Genomic DNA, 17001 nt, shown 5'->3' on the forward strand with positions numbered 1-17001 from the left:
TCTGGACAGGTGACTTTGATTAGGCTGTTTACATACGTTATTCTTTTTCCTTATTCTCAAGTTAGGAGAGAACAGGTCCTTCCTTATGCAATCTCATGGTAGTGCTCACAAAGAATAAAGGAATTAATTTCTGCAAATGATAGGTTAAATATCTCCTACGAATCTTTAAACCTAGGAGTGAAAAAGTACGAAAATAGCTATCGCCTATCTGACTACTTCCATCACCTTGTTTCTATACTCTATACATACGGGACCCTTTTGAACTGAAGTTTTGATTTCTCAGTTTGTTCAAGCATAGAATCTTTAAGGTAGATAACCTGACTGTAGTAGCTCACTCTAGCAGGACTCTCTGTATGTCTCAAGTGTACTACACAACATGCATGACAACCTTTTTCTTATTGCTGAAGTTGTAACTGATTTGCCAGAAACATCATTCAGTCTAAAGAATGGATGGAGAGTTGTTGCAGTGCTGTGACTCTCAGCTGAGGTCGGAGCCAACCTTGGGATTTCAGTGGGCATGAGGAAAATACTAGTTTTGGACTTGGACGGGGTTTTGTGGCACCTACTCAGACTTTGATTTCTTATTTTAGTAGGGTTGTCTGCTGTAGCCCGAGCAGAAAAGCAGAGATTTCTTCTGAAAAATTGGGCATAGCTATGTAATTATATTTTTATGTGTAATTACATACAAATTCCTGATATCTTTTTAGCTGCTTGTGGTATTGTTTGCTTTCTGTCTTAAATTATAACGTTGGGATGTAGTGCTTAAAAGAGTTTAGAAAATGGTTATTAACTTTTCGTGGTAATTGTGGCCAGCTTGGAAAAGCAGTTTGAGACTCTTCCAGTATGAGCTGTGTGGCTTTATTGGTGTTTATAGGGGACAAAAATGTTTAATGTAGGCCACTGCAAAAACAACCAACCTTTTCCCCAGACACATGAATACACATGCCAGGGAAAAAAAAGGAAGTTTTTAAACTTTGTCCTTGGTAAATTTTAAATATAGATATTTTTGATACATACAGTGTAATTTATCAAGCAAATGAAAGACACTGCTTCCCCATGCTTTTGAACTATGTATCTAGGTTTTTGATACATGTGACCTCCATGCAGTAATTTGTGCATGTGTATGAATTGATAGTCAATCCGTGTTCTGACTGATGGAAGCTGTTGTAAGCCTTGTGGAGCAGAGGTACATTGGAAACTTTTGGTATTTTGGTTCATTATTTTGGTTTATTTCTTCCTTTATTGAAAGTAAATAGCTTTTGGAGAAGGCTTAAAAATGGAAGAATGAGCTTACTAGGTTTTGAGGAAGTGGAGAGAGGGAGGAGGTTGTAAGACTGCTGAATCTATAAAGTTGTGTTTTTTCCACCTATTTTGATTTTTATCCTGTTAATGCTGTTCCGGAATTACAGTGCTTACTGTACTGTGAATTTTTATCTTAAATGAGAGAAACATCAGTAATACATCTTTTATGTGTATAAGGCAGAAATATATTTTCAGTCAGCTTGGTTTTTTGAGGGGAAGTGGTAACTGTGCAACGTTTGTTGAATTGACATTTAGTGTGGGGGTTGGGGGGGGTGTTGTTGGTTTTTTGTTTTTTTTTTTTTTTTCCCCCTGTGCTTGTTTGTTTTGGTAGAAAACATGGTATAACTGATTTCTTTAACCTAAAGATTAAAAACTGATCATTTTCAATCTGAATACGCAGAAGAATTTCTGATACGTTTTTTCGTTATTTCTGAAGAATTATGTTCTTGCGTAGGTTAATATAAGCTTTTGTTCCATGTTTTTCCTTTTCTCTGCAGGTAATGAATATAAAGATGGGTTAAAAAAAATAGAACTGAAGGCATTGAGAATAATTACTGTGATTAGTCAGCATATCACATGTTTTGATTGCTGGGAGATATGTGATCAAATTATGTGGCTTCTATCCTCTAATATGGTGAGGGTAAAAGCAGTTTATATTTGTGTGTCAAAATCCAACAGTCAGATTTAAGAATTTTGAGTGCTTGAGCTAATGCCAGCCTGACTATCCCTTGGAATTAATATTTCCAGGGAAATATCCAAAGCAGATAGTTGCTTCTGGAGTTTCTGTGGCATCAGGCTGGGATGAGTGGAAACAATGTAGCTGAATAACAATTCAGGTATTTAGATGGTGAGTAATTGGTGGGGTTTAGTGTAAAATTCCCCCTTTTTTTCTTAATTTCCATCCCGCTGTTGTATTGTTAGTCTTTTAAGCTGTATCATCCTTAGTATCAACAACAAATATTAAATGCTTTTTGATAACTTTTCTATAGATGGCAGTGCAGCCCTTATTGGGTAATCTTAGATTAAAAGTGTTTTGACCATCTTTAAAAAGGCAGCTTTTGCAGAGGTGATTTTAACAAGGCTTCTGGAATGGCAACCAGAATAGGAAGACAATGGAAGGAGCTTGCTGGCTATTCAGTCTTTTTCTTCCTTTTCTGGGGGAAGAAAAGCAAGTATCTCTGCTATTCTCAGTAGAGCTTGGTTTTAAGGACATAAGCAGGGAAGGGAAGATAAAATAAATTTGGCCTCTTGTAGGACAGTCCTTCTGTCCTTCACTAACTGAGGCAACAGCTATGGAGAAAACATGCAATCCATTGTTGGAGGTTTAAAAGTTATACAAATCTAAATAACCTCTCGTAAGACCGTGCCATGGGGATTTACAGCTAAGTACAATTTGCATGGGTTTTTTGAGACCTTGTCAGGATGAAGATGTTTTTATTCTCTAAGTGTGTAACAGAAAATAACTTATTCCACTGTCCCTAGTTTTGTTTCATTTCCAGTTTTGAAGGCTTACCATTGGTTAACGTGCTAAGAAATGAACTCCTGCAAATGTTTTTAAGCATTCATTTCATTGGTATTCCTTACTTCTTTCAACAACTGGTCTTTACTGCAGAGCACCAAATCAGTGAATGCTATTTCTGCTCAGTGCTGTGTGAGATGAGTGATGCTTAGCAGAGCAGTTGTGATGACTCTGTAAATTAGTGACATAGACAATATTTGTCCCTATGTATTCTCACTTAAAGTTTAGTTGTACTGTTTGCTTATGTCCTGTGTTTCAGCTACTTATTTTAGCATCTAGTTGCTCTACTGTTTCATGGTGGAAAGCTGCTCAACAATGTGAGGTACAACTTCTACTCTGTTTTGTTTGTGGGGGTTTTTTAGGTTGGTTTGTCTTTTCCTTTGGTTGTTGGTTGGTTGTTGTTTTGTGTTTTGGTTTGGATTGTTTTCTCAAATACAGGCTTTCATCAATTCTATTGCTAGCCAATTTTGGGCCAGCAACCAAGTTAAAGGTTATAATTAAAATGTCTCTTCATTTCACTAACACTGAGTAAGTAGTTATAAATGAAGCTTAGATTACAATTATTTAAAAACAACAAAGCCTTGCAAACAAAATTAAGAGTTAGATTACAGAAGGAAAGGGAAACAAACAAACAAAAAAACCTTAACGTGGATCTGTGCTTTTTCTGTGTCTCTAGGCTTGGACTGTGCTCATGATTGTAATATAACTGTCTTCATTAAACCAAAAAACTTTACAGAGCCAAGCTGAAATCAAGACTTTTAAGACATTTTGATTCCTATAGATGAATTCTGTTTTACTGAAGGGAGAGACTGCATTAGTATTCTGCTTGCTTGTGGCTGTTCAGTTAGCAGCTGAGGGTCAGCATTCCCTCAGTAGAAGTCTGGTAGTTGTGCATCTGAAGGACAGAATGTCTAACTTCTACAATGATCTTTGAAATAGCTGCTTAGGACTAAAGTCATTTTACTTCAGAGGGCAGGAAACAAATTTTTTTTTTCCCCTATTCCTTGGAATGAGAACTTGGACTATAGTATATCAACCTTGCTACACTTTTGCTTTCATTAATTTTTGTCTGGAAATACTGTTCAACATACATATAAGCAATGTAGCCTAAAACGTGCATCCTAACTGGAGTCTCATCGCTCGTTTGCTTAACTAATAGTGTAGCACTCTTGCTGTAGCAAGGTTTGAGCTGTTTTGTTTTCTCCTGTCCTTAATATTAAGTAGACACATGAGAAATGCAAGCTTTAATACATATTTTTTCAGAGTGAAACTTTGAATATTTTTGTAAAGTCGAAGTTCTTATTTACATTAAGAATAGGGTAGATGATACAGTTGTTATTGTGTGAACTGTTCTGAGGTATGTGCTTTTTTTAAAGACACTACAATATTCTAGTGCATAATAGTTTGCAAGAAGTAAAAATTCAAACTGATATTCTACTAGCTTTGACTTTTTTCTCTAATACTCTCTAGTGAACAAGTTGTGGTGTGTTTGTGTTTTTTTCTTTAAAACCAATTTCATTTGGGCAAATAGGTTTAGACAGGAAACTTTTATGAGTGTTCTCTGTATTATCTGGTCAGATCAAGACCTTCTTTTAGAAGAAGACAAGAGATCGAGTCCTCTGACCCCTTTTTACTGTAGTAACAATATGAATGTTTGTTGTGTTCACTTTTACTAAAGTAAATAAAACCAGTATTTTGGGTATATATAGAGTGAGCATCAATGTAATTATAAGGATATAAGATTATGGAATAATAATTGAAAACTGGCTTGAAGAGACAGATGGGTTTTAGCTGCTTTGCTGAGAATTTAATTGCTCTTGGGATGAAATCTGGATCTCATTGGAACGAACCTGTTCTGTCATTTATTGACATGTGGCCAGAATTTTATCTGGAAAGTGAAATATTTGTCATCTTCCTGGGTAATTTTTGAAATCTCATAAGACTCTTTCGTTTTGTTGTATATTTTCCCCTTTGTGATTGAAACTTGGGAAAGGGCAATTCTGTATTACTTTTTGAGCCTGGGCAGAATGCTTTCTGGTTCGAGAGGCATAAGTACTCACAGTGAAGTATGCTGAAATATGCTCTGCTTCTTAAAGAAAGAGAAAATAAGCTTGCTAAAATAGCATTGTTTAGTTCAATTGCTAATTACTTACAGTAATTTAGTTATTTACAATAACTTAGTGTTAATTACCTTAATTTTTTAAAATAATTTACTTCTCAAAATGACTTTATAGTAAGCTTTAAATTGACAGTTCGATTTCTCAAGTGAGTAATTTATTATGTGCATTCAGACTTGTAATGTGTGTGTTTCTAATACATTTACTTCTGTAGAGTGAAGTGTTCTAGGTATTGTCTTCTACCTTCTTTAGTTGTACATTCTCTTTGGCAGCTTAATGCCAAAGCCATAGTTCTTGTTCCATGAGTAGCTGGGCTTTTTAACTTTTGGACCGTTTTGTTACAGCTGTAATAAAAATCCAAGTGCAGGTAAGCTTAAGATAATGTAAAAGTGTGGAATAAAACAACTATTCAGATGTATAAGGATTGTCTTGTTTTTAAAGCAGTATTTGGGAGACTTTGAAGTGTGAATACCTTAGAAGTTACCATTTGACATAAGATATCTCCTGCCCAGTGTGGTTTTTTTGATGGAACTATGTAATACTATGATAGAAGTGCTGAAATTATTTTGAAAACAGTACAATGCTAATTTCAAACAAGTAAATATTGAGTCTCCATACTGTGCTAGCAGCACTGTATAACAGCCACTGGAAGCATTTTCAGCACAAAATCTTTCTGAATTAAAAGCAGTGTTTACAGACTTGAATACAGTTTAAGTAGTACACTGAAAATGAGTTGCATTCTTATGAAATTTCTCATAAGCATTAGTGGTTGGTTTATTGAGGCATTCAATACAGAGTATTCGGAAGGTCTTGTGCTTTATTTTCATCCATTTAACAGGGTGTAGTGAAGCTAAGTATGTGTCTTTTCTTGACACAGGCATTTCTTTTTTTTTTTTCTATAACTTTCTAAAAAGAGCAGCCTTGAAATGAGCCTTTCAGGTGCAAGCTAGTTACAAGAAGCACACATAAAAAGCAGTTTCCATCTAATGAGATAGTTGAAATTTGATTCTTTTTTTCTGCTTTTCATACTGCAAGTGAAATGTCTGAAGATTTTAAGATGGTGAAGGTAAATGTAAAAGAAAAGTTAAAAAAATAACTGCTTTGATGTAAAATCTGCCTTTTCATATGAAAGAATATATATACATATAATTTTATCATTGAAATAAAGATGCTTAAATTTATTTAGATTTTCATGGTATCTTTATGTAAGCCATTACTTAAACCTCTAGATTTCCAGCATCTAAGGCTTTTTTTTCTTCCCATTCTTGTATTTGCTTTTCTGTCTGCAAGTTGATATTAAGAGTCTCCATTAGCGGAGATGTTCCAGTCAGGAAAGACTTGCACGCCATTCAGCTCTTTCCCCAATAAGAAACAGAATAAATTGAATGTTCTTGTTCACTGATGGATTGAGTGTACTTGCTATTAGAATAGAAAATAGCTTAATGATCTATGAGTAAAGAGATCCCAACTGCTGATCTGCCACACTTTGTAACCTTGAGTGAGTCTTATGGAGTCTATTTGTTGCTTTTTACAATGATGCATGAATTAAAAATGGATAGTAATGGTTAGTGTTATCAGTATTTATTACTTTATTGATATACTCATCCCTCATGCTCAAATTTAGATTCTTCAAGAGGAAGGATTTCTTATGATTTGTTCCCGGTGTGTCACAGTTCTGATTTAAGCAGTGCAGAAATGTGCTGATGTGGCTTCTTCCCAGACCCTGTTCCATCTCTTTCCCACAAATGTGGAGTCTTTCTTCAAAGCACATCTTCCTTTATTTTTTTTCACATGTTGTATGCTCTTTATGCTTTTGTTTGGCTGATTGATGTGTGATAGAGGAAGTGTAGTTGAGCTGGCTTTCTGTTTTAATGGAAGGAAACAATGGGTAGAGTTAGAACATCAAAAATGTGAAAAGCAAATGTCACGCTACTTTGTTGGGTATTAGCAGAGGTGTTGATTGAAACTGATAATTTGCAGCCAATTCAGAGTTCATTTCAGAATAATATTTCCTGGTCTTTTCCCTAAGAAAGTGTACTTCTATTCTTCAAAGGTTAAATGAGTAAGTTTTCATATATATGAGTATGTGGGAGTTGCCTGTTAAGTTTCTGAAACAGCACTGCTTTTCTGGACTATATTATTGCATAAACCTTACTTTCATTGGCAGTTCTGGTCTTTATGCAGACTGTACCTGCATCTTGATATGGATTAAAATCTTTGTCTCAAAAATCTTAATGTCATTCAGCAAAGAACAATAAAGATCTTTCTCAAAACAGAGGACATAATTAAAAAAACACGCTTGTATTTTTTTTTTGACAGTCTGTACTCGGATTAGCAGTGTTGATGACTAATTGCATTTCCTCCTTTGTTATAATATGTGTCTTATGACTAACAAAATGTTACACTAATACAGAGAATTAATTGTATTGTGAGCTCCTATGATAGCTCCTCAAAGTAGTTTGTGTACTTCAATTGGGCATTTCCTTAAGAAGAGTCTGAATTTTGTTCTGTGCCTGAAACCAAAGGATGGTTTCCCCTTGGTCAGTGCCATTCTGACTTGAATTCATTATGACATTAATAAAGACACAGTTTTAACTTTGTGGTGGTTTGGTTTTTTTTTTTAAATTTATTTCTTTGTTAGAGAAGTTGGTATGGTGACAACTAGTTGCAGACTTCAAAATTTCTGCTACGTGAATCTAGATGCTCAGCACTTTAGTGCAGGAGTGAGGTTGAAAGGAAGGGGAAGGCATTATTCCTGTGGTATAATAATATTTAATTAAGTATAATGACCCTAATGTTGGGGAATCTCGTCATACCGATATTAATTTTGATTTTGAGGTAGCTGGTCCTTTTTTGGCACCTGAAGATGCTGCCTAACAAGCCTGTTGGACCCCAGACATTTTAGTCTTTCTTGCTGCTTCGAAGTTTATCTGGCCACAGTTGCAACATAACTGGACCACAGAGGAGGAAACTAGCCAATCTCTCCCTATAGGTATGTGAATAGATACTAGAATTCATTAGTGTGTCAGGGTAATGAGACTGACTGTGAGAATGTGGTACTAGCATAGGGGGAGGTGATTTTTATCTGCTTATTAACTAGAAAGTATTCAAACAAACCAATGATAAAGGCACTTCAGAAATAATCTTATGCAGGCATGTGGATCTGTGTGGGCAAGAATTGAAATTCTCACTGTCATGTCTGTGTAATTGGATGTGGACACACTGTAGCAAACAAAAAAGGATCTGTGAACCTCCTAGGAAGGGACTAAGAACAAACCCAGAGGGTTTGCTATTTGCGTTGTACCTCCTTACACGTTTCTCTCTGTGCCCAGCATACTGGAGAATTTTCATTTGTTGCATTTGTCACCAAAGAAACACTGTCTTGCAGGACAGACTGAATAATTCATTGGTCCTTCACACTCCTTTAGCCGAAAGCCTGACTTTTGGGTTTGTAGGCCAATATTTTTCTTGTCAGGAGACACTGGAGTAGCCCAGGAAGTCTTCTGTGAGATTTCTAGCTTTTACTGATGCATTCTAGAAAGTGGCAAACACCAGGTCTGAATTTTACTTGTGATATAAAATGAGTTTTTGGAAATATGTTGTTGGTATGTATGCAGCTCGGTAAGCTGCCATTTCTGCTTAGGGTGTCCATGTGCAAGAGCTTTGTCTTATTCTGTTTTCTAAAATGTATAAAGTGGCTCAAACTTCCTGCTCAGAAATACAGTGATTCTGGAATTGGAATCTAATGCAGATGTCAACCTTGGAAGGTGTTTTTCATTGGTGTGCATCTGTGTACCACTTACCTGATGCTGGTGTTGCTGCTAACCTCTGCTTAAGCTGTTAAGGTCATGTCAGAGTTCCATGCTCTTTTGTCCAGATGTCTCCATGCTGTGTTCCAGAATCTGACAAAAATGACGCTGGCTCACTTGAATCGTACTGTTCTAACTTGTCTTCTAACATTTCTTTATCATACTCTCATTTTCTAAAAAACTTTCTTATGCCTAAAAATGTATATTTGGAAAGCTATTAGATTTCTTGTTTTTGATTTCAAAGCCTCAAAAGTCAGTGTCAGCTTTTTGCATTTAGTCTCCGTTATCAGTAGATAATATTTGTGGACGTGTTAAATTTGTGGGAGAGCATCCTTAATGAACATTTCCACAGTTAAGCTTTTAGTAGAAAACTGTGCAACTGCTATGTAAAACTCGGTCTATATTACTACTTGTTTTAATAGGGAGCTAAGAGTACAAACTTGTTTCAGTGTGTTCTGTTAGCATGGTTCCTCAGTGTGCTTTTGGTGGAGTTTCCTGACAGACCATTTTCTGCTCATGGCAGAGAAAGGAAATGTCACGAAAGCAGAGGCTGATTTCAGAGGTGCTGCCTTCAGACTGAAAATAGACACTGTCTACCCTCCCACCACTGCTCTAGTCTTCAGCCTCAGAGCTTAACTCTTACAGCAATGGGAGGCACTGAGGAACCGAATTACTTAATGAAATAGTGGTTCTGTCTGTGTCTTGTGTGATGTACATGTCCCCTGCTGTCAAATATTATTAAGAGGTTATATAGCTATATTGCAGTGCACAAACCTCTTGTGATGTTGGTTTGAGAGGCATGACATTTCATGAACAAGCTTTTATGGCAAATTACCTTTTTTTCCTTTGGGATGGGAAAGCATATATGCCTTTGAGAGCTGCTTGATTCAGAACTGACACAGTAAATCTTCTCATGCTGTTTTGGCTGGTAAAATCAAGTAAGGCAACTTCACTCCTACTCCGGTGTTTCATTTGTGGTAGCCATTAATGATAGCTTTGAATTTGTGTGGGGGAGAGAGCAGCAGCTGATGTGGTGCTGTGTGAAATTTGACAATAAATACTGGTAGAAATTAGTACTTTTATTTCATAAGCTTGTAAGTGACTTTTCCTGTGTGAGTTGGTACCTGCATAGCCAGTGTTACATTTAGTGTGAGCTTATAGCTATTCCTTTTTAATTTTTTTTCTTTATTCTACCAAGTAGCATCACTCTCAATAACAGAAGGACTTCAGAATTACTCTAGTTTACTTAAACTCAGCAATACAGTTACATGAAGTCTCAAATGTTGCTTTCCTTACTCCTAGGAAATCTTCAAGCCATACTGAGTGGGTAACCGTGTGCCCAAAGAAAACAGTAGTCTCAAAGTTGGAATATTTTTCAAAGTTATCAGTATAAACAAGAAAAGCAGTCTTAAAAATATATATATAAACAAATTGAGACATACGTCTAACCCATCTAACTGGGTTTCTGAACATTTTACAGATAACTTGATTAAAACCAGCTAGATTGGCACACAGTTTCCTATTACTTTTCCTTTTTACCTAAAATTGTGTCCTAATAAGCTATGGGAACATTGGTTTAGGGGAGGGGCAGTGTCTTAAACATGTTGAGGTGAATTGTTTTTGTAGTATACACAGCTTTGGTCTCTCTGGATGAAATGTGTACACCCGTTTCAGTCTTACTTTACCCACAGCTCTAAATGTGGGTCCTTGAACATCTTTTCTTTTCAAGAGCAGTTAACAATGCATTCAGGGCATATTGATACTAACTGCAATCTGATACCATGTATCAGGATAATGTGGTGAGAATGTATTCTTGCAACAGTGCAAGTAAGTGACAGGATGCTTCCTGTGTTGTTAGCAGTTTGTTTAGAGGTTGGTCAAAATAGAATTACTCAAACTAGCTAGGAGGTGTTTGAGGATTGTTTTGTTTTTATTTAGAAACAAGTATATTAAGCTGACTGTATAAGAGTAGAACACATTAATGCTGTGTAACAAGTCATATTCAGATTATGCCAAAAACTTAGCTAGGATATAACTAAAACTTTTTACAGGGAGGAAACTTAATTGACCTCCTGGTAGCAGCCCTGACCATGCTGTTCTGCTGAATTTTGAGCTTATGGTTTGGTTCCTTTCTCAGCTGGGAGTTACTTGAAGCCTCCCTATTTTCCTTTAAGCTGAACCTCGCACTATTAATACAAGTGCAAATCAGCGGAGTAAGAGTCATTCACAATTATTTTTGCCAGTTAAGAGTATCCATAGCAATTACATACTGTTTTATAGTGTAAAATACTCCATTATGTGTAGGCAGACTAACTGTGAACTTCTGATACTGGTAGACTTTTCTGAAAACAGGCTGGAAGTAATGGGTAGAAGGGACTGCTTTTCTTCTGCCTCTGCTACTTCTGTGTTACTATTTATGCTTACTCTTGATGGCTTTCTATTATTGTCCTCTATAGCAAATCAGAAACTTTCTACTTAAGAGCAAAAATTAAAAAAAAAAATAATATTATAAAACATTCTTAAATTTTGCTGGAATTCTGCAGGAAGATGGGCAGAATGCTTCTCCCCCCAGTTCAGTTTCTTTTTTTGTAGGTTCATTACTGGAGGCTAGATGGCAGTGGAGGAATGCTTTTTGTGGCTCTGGGATTTAACTTGTGCTGTGCATTTAGAAAGTGCTGTTGCTAATGGACTGGCGAAGTCTCCACAGAATGGTTAATATTTCTGGTTTTCTTCTTCCTCTCTGTTCATCATGCTGTTGAATTTCAGATTTCTTACAGAGAAGTATAGCTACTTCTTGAGGTATGGTGGGTAATAACTTAACCTAATATTTCCTATCTACTTTCAATAAACCTAGTTGGAACGTACAATGCCTCTCAATATTTTCAAGAATATTGAATCATTTTCAAAAAATGTTATTGCCAATGGTTAAACATAAAAAGTCTTGGATTTTCAGAACAAAGTTCTTGTTGCATTTGTTGTCATGGCAACCCTCTTTTACAGAGCATAAACAAAATGATGAGATAAATACATGTTTGGATGTTGGGCTTAATTATCTTTAATGTGACTTGCAATGTACATTGTTTAAAATAGCTCCTTTCCTATCCTGTTTTTAGTACCCCTCAGAGTTCTGTCCTTTCTCTTCCCTGTGTGGTTTCCTCTGTTCTTACATCGTTGTTTGCCACGGGGTTTTTCTCTTTAGCCCTGTAGTACGGAATGTGCCTTCCTGGATGCCCACTGTCTTCTCAAAGTGAAAGAAGTCTTCTGTCTCTGTTTTCTGCCTTCACTTAACAGTTCTGTTCAAGTCTTATTTAACGTTGCCTTTTTGCAGACTTGTATTGAATTCCTGTTTGTTTATCTCTTCCCTATCTCTATCGGGGGTGTTGTCAAATGCTGAAAACAACATTGAAAAAGGCCCTGGAAGTCTTTTTCTCTTTTCTGTCAGCCTTGCATCGTATTTGACTGAGTCTTGCAGTTATTCTTTAGCTGCCCTCTAGATGACTAATTAACCCAGTCTGTTCAGTGTTTGTTTTTAAAGGCTACATCCTTTTTTTTTTTTTTTGATTCTTCAAGTACCTGAAATGATACTTTGTTAGTTTCTGTATTACCTTCAAACTCTTCACTTCCCTTGAAGTTTTTTTGGGCAGATTTATCCGTAGTTCTCCCCTTTACTCATGCTTATCTTCTGCTTGTTAACTTTTTTGTGGTCTTTTTTCCCCACCAGCATAAGACTCGTAACACACCTTGACACTACAGAGACATTAATCGCTTTCAGATGCAAAAGGGTACAGTTTCTTCTAATTTCAGATACGAAGGCATAGAGAATCTTATAAACACAGTATATTGTTATTCTTCCAAAATTATGCCAACTTGTTGCATTGATCCCTGCTTTCAGTCAGGTGAATGAACTTGTGTAGACAATAAAAGGCATTCTGTTCTGAAAGTACAACCACACGTTGACTGTAGTGTTCAAATGTCATATCAGAAGCATCCAGATGGGAGATCTTAACAACTGCAGAGACAGAACTACTAATGAGAAAGTAGTAGTACATTTCACCTGGGATACTCTGGTGCCTTAATACTTTTTTGTGTTAGCTGCAGATCATACAAAGAGAATCGATATGAATAACTAATATAAGGGTTTAGAATAGTGTTGTCTATGTTCATGTAAGATTTCTTTGTAGATATTTCTACCATACTGGCAGGATTATTGATTTTTTTTTTAAATAAAAATATTTGGATACACTTTTATATGTAATGAAAATATAGTCTAAGAACAACCATTGTATTATAACTGAAACAAGTCTAGTGTATATTTTTATGTATGAGGAAAGGATAACTTTACGCGTTTTTTCCATTGATGCTTTTTGTCAACAAGAATTCAAACGGTGGAGGAATTTTTGCAAAGGCTTTAGTTCTTCTCCACTAGTTTTTTGGATTATTTGCCTTTCTGATGCATCACAGCTACACCTTCCAGTTTAGACAAAGCAAAACTATATTGGCTAGGTTCAGTTTGAGAGTAGGTATTTTCTGATGTTCTAAGGAAACATACCCAGGTTTCTCCTCACAAAAGTGGTTTGAAAGCTGTCTGTTATTTTGTGATGTTTTTCAGTTGTCCAGAAGTAGCATCCTATGCATTAACTTCTATTTGGTTTTGTAGTCTTCAGGCTCTTTTTAATACTTTTTTGCAGTAAATCCTCAAAGCTTGGTATCCTGTAACTGGCCTCCTATTTAGCCCCATCTTTGCTGGTTCTTATAGCAATAGGACTTTATGCAGTTGGGTTGCTGAGATGTGTGTCAAGGCTGTATTGTGATGTTTTTCTTAACTTCAGAAATTATAAGGTAGAAGAGGCGTTGCTTACTGTGTAATTCTTAAGCCTGGTGGACTTGAGGAAATTTTTGACAAAAGGTACAATGCCTGTTTATCTTATCAACGTTTTTGTGAATAACGTGACCTCAAAAAGAGCTTTGTCTTTTTGTTGCTAAGGGATAGGATGGGGAAATTCTGAAACTCAGATTGTTGCAATAAAAAAAAATACAACTAGTGGTACAATATACTACCATATCCTGTTCTAAAGGGTCCTCTTGTACATTAGAAGGGTCTGTTGGATTGCGCTTTGATACAAGGATTGTTCTGTCCTATTGATGCTGCAGACTAACATGAAGACTCCCACTGCTGGATGAGTCAACTGAATAACTTGAAACTATCAGGTACTCCTTGCAGCCTGAACCATTGGACTAGAAATTGAGTTTTCTATCCCAGTGTCAGCCGCTACATCCTCTGTTGTTTCAAGAGGCTTTTTCTTTTTTTTTTTTATTCCCCTCCAAGAGAACTTACTCTGATTACTCTTTTCTCCTGTGTGTTATTAGGCCAAGTCAGCATTGCTAAATTTGTAGTAATATATTCATTGCCATAGCATCAGACTCATGTTAAACACAGTATCGTGGCTTCATTGTCATGCTAACATACACACCAAAGGTTTTATTTACTACTCTTTTGGTAGTAGAAAAAGAATGGAGGTGACACCTGACCAGGATGTTTGACTTTTTTCCCTTTTTTTTGTGGAACATCACAAGGACATGTGTCTGCTTTCAATGATTTAGTGACTTTGACAGCTGCTTTTCTAAGTTTACAGAGAAGTATGTTATAATAGAGGGTGCTAGTTTTTCTAAGGCTTGTTCGTTTTGTTTTGTTTTTCAATATAAGATTGTGTTTTAAAAATCTTTTTCTCATAGTGATTATCCAAAAGACCTGTAAAAGTAATTCTGGTATCTTGGAGGTTCTGATGGATTTCTATTCAGAGGGATGTTTTAAGTGTCATTCTTTAAGCCACTACTTAAATTGCTATGTTAATTGGTTTCTCAGTAGCTTCTAAGTTTGTTATCTATGCCCAAATTTGTCCCAAAGTAGGATCTCAATTTCAGAGAACTGTCAGAGAAATTTAGATGTCAAGCTTGCTTTCAGGATGTGTCTGTGAGATCTTTTCAACGTAAAAACTGAAGACAAGGTTTTATGTGAACAAGTGACTTTGCTTCACCTTTCAACAGTTTCTGAGAAACTGTTTACTCTTACTGAAAATCTGAAATCAGCTTGAGGTAGACATAGAAAAATGAAGCCTAAAATTTGGCCATAAAGACTAACAACGTTCAAAATAAGTAAAGCACCTTTAACTAATGGAAGTCATAAACTAACCTTGATTTCATCGTGGTCATTAGAGTGCTTTTCTCTTCTTCCTGGTATCCAGCAATAGGATGCGTGGGAATGGCTCAAAGCTGTACCAGGGGAGGTTCAGACTGGACATCAGGAAGCATTTCTTTACAGAGAGGGTGATCACACACTGGAACAGGTTTCCTAGAAAGGTGGTCGATGCCTTAAACCTGTCAGTGCTTAAGAGGCATTTGGACAATGCCCTTAATAAACGTACTTTAACTTTTGGTCAGCCCTGAGTTGGTTGTAGGTCCCTTCCATCTGAAATAGTCTATCCTGTTACTGATACTTGGTCTGATACATTTTCATCAAAAGGAATACAGCATGGTACTGTAAGAATAACTAACTACATGTCTGAAGTCTGATTTTAACCTGCTGATGATAGGTGTTTACAAAGAGATTAAAGTATAACTAAATAATGGAATGTGCTATAATGTGCTGTCATTCAACAAAGAGACCCGTGATTACTGCTGTGTTCTTTCAGTAAACAACTTTGAAAATAAACACTGGCAATAGCCTTGCATGTTTACATTTCATAATATCCAACCAGTTTTAACAGTAAAGTTTTTACTAAATTAATTACCTTAATGTCAGATAAAGCTTCTATAAATGCATTGTCAGTAACCTGGGAAAGTATTATGTGAATACTAACATCAAAACTAGGCATGCCAGAAAGGTATTTATATACTGCTATAGATGACACATGATCTTCTGCTACCAGACTTTGAGTTTGTAGGTGTGCTTTCTATAGTTCTGTTTTTCTCCCCAAAGTGGTGATATCCATCCTTTTAATATTTTTGTTGCTTGAAACTTTTAAGGAGTTGCAATCTTTCATATGAAATGATCATGCATTGATCATAAGGTCTTTTTTGAGCAAGAAATTAAAAGACCAAAGAAACTGTGCATATAGGCTTGCTAGAATCAAAATGTAGAGTAAATCAAACTGAATAAATTTTTATGTGTATTCAATTTCAGTAGTCGCTATGGAATACTTAATGGAAGTAAAAGCTCACATGCACTTTTTCTGCTAATTTCAGAAGTGCATGATAATTGTTGGAAGCAAGACTTAACTTACTAAATGAGTAACAAAAATAGTTATTTTCCTTTAACAGCCTACTTTCTAAAGGTAGAACAAATGAATAAGGTCTGAGATCTTGAATGAAAAAAGTAAAACATTCCTAATGACTCCCTCAATGCAATTGCATTCCAAGCAAGACAGCATTCCTTGGCATGGCTACTGAATTGGTAGTTTGAGCTCAGGCTCTTCTCAGTTCTCTGAACGCTCTCCAAAATAATTTGGTTGTGGGTTGCTTATCTGGAATTGAGTTGTATTTCGGTACTAACCCAGTGCCCGACTTCTTCCTTTTTATTTTCTTTTTTTTCTAATTCGAGTGTAATATACATTGTGTCATAAGCTTTCACTGGTCCACATCTTTTGCATTTAATAATTGAGAGGAAATGTAGACCTCTATCCTTCTTCTAATTTGGGCACACTGTAATTTATTTTGATTTGCGTTATATACTTAGCTCAAGAAATGGGAAAGCTGAGAATCAGACCTCTTGCCTAGGTCTAGCTGTTAACAAAGTTGAACTTAAGTTGGTGGACTGAAAAATGCTGCTCTTCAGTGGAACCTTATGATGTATGTAGCATGAGGAATTCTTAGAAACTGATCTCTTTAAAATGAATATTTTGCTACTCCAGTTCATTTTGATGGAGATAATTTATATTGAACTTCAAACTTGTTCAGCTTCAGCAAACGTAGCTGCTCTACAGTACCTCAGTCTTCAAACCATTGGTCTTAGGAACTTAATATCGTTATGTCTCTTGAGGAAGAAATTATGAATGCTGTGCATCCAACAAATTAGGCAAAACCCCCAAGCTGTTGTAGGTGAGTTGTAAGTGTGTGCTTGATTAACCTTTGGTAAGACATAGGACCTAAGGGCATTCCCTACAGAAAGAATTTGAGGAACATCGAAGTAAACTTGCTGAATGTGGTGTAATCATTCGCCAGCCTTACCCTTGCCTTTTTTCTTAGTCTTTTCCCATTT

The 17001-nt window shown here is 36.1% G+C and overlaps 1 protein-coding gene across 6 annotated transcripts in view; it reads left to right on the top strand.

Moving 5' to 3' along the window:
- CCSER2 (coiled-coil serine rich protein 2) overlaps positions 1-17001 on the top strand; it is a 76732-nt gene that overhangs the window by 17677 nt on the left and 42054 nt on the right. The window lies entirely within an intron of this gene.

This window comes from Rissa tridactyla, chromosome 6 (assembly GCF_028500815.1).
Source record: "Rissa tridactyla isolate bRisTri1 chromosome 6, bRisTri1.patW.cur.20221130, whole genome shotgun sequence".
In the NCBI taxonomy this organism is placed as follows: Eukaryota; Metazoa; Chordata; class Aves; order Charadriiformes; family Laridae; genus Rissa; species Rissa tridactyla.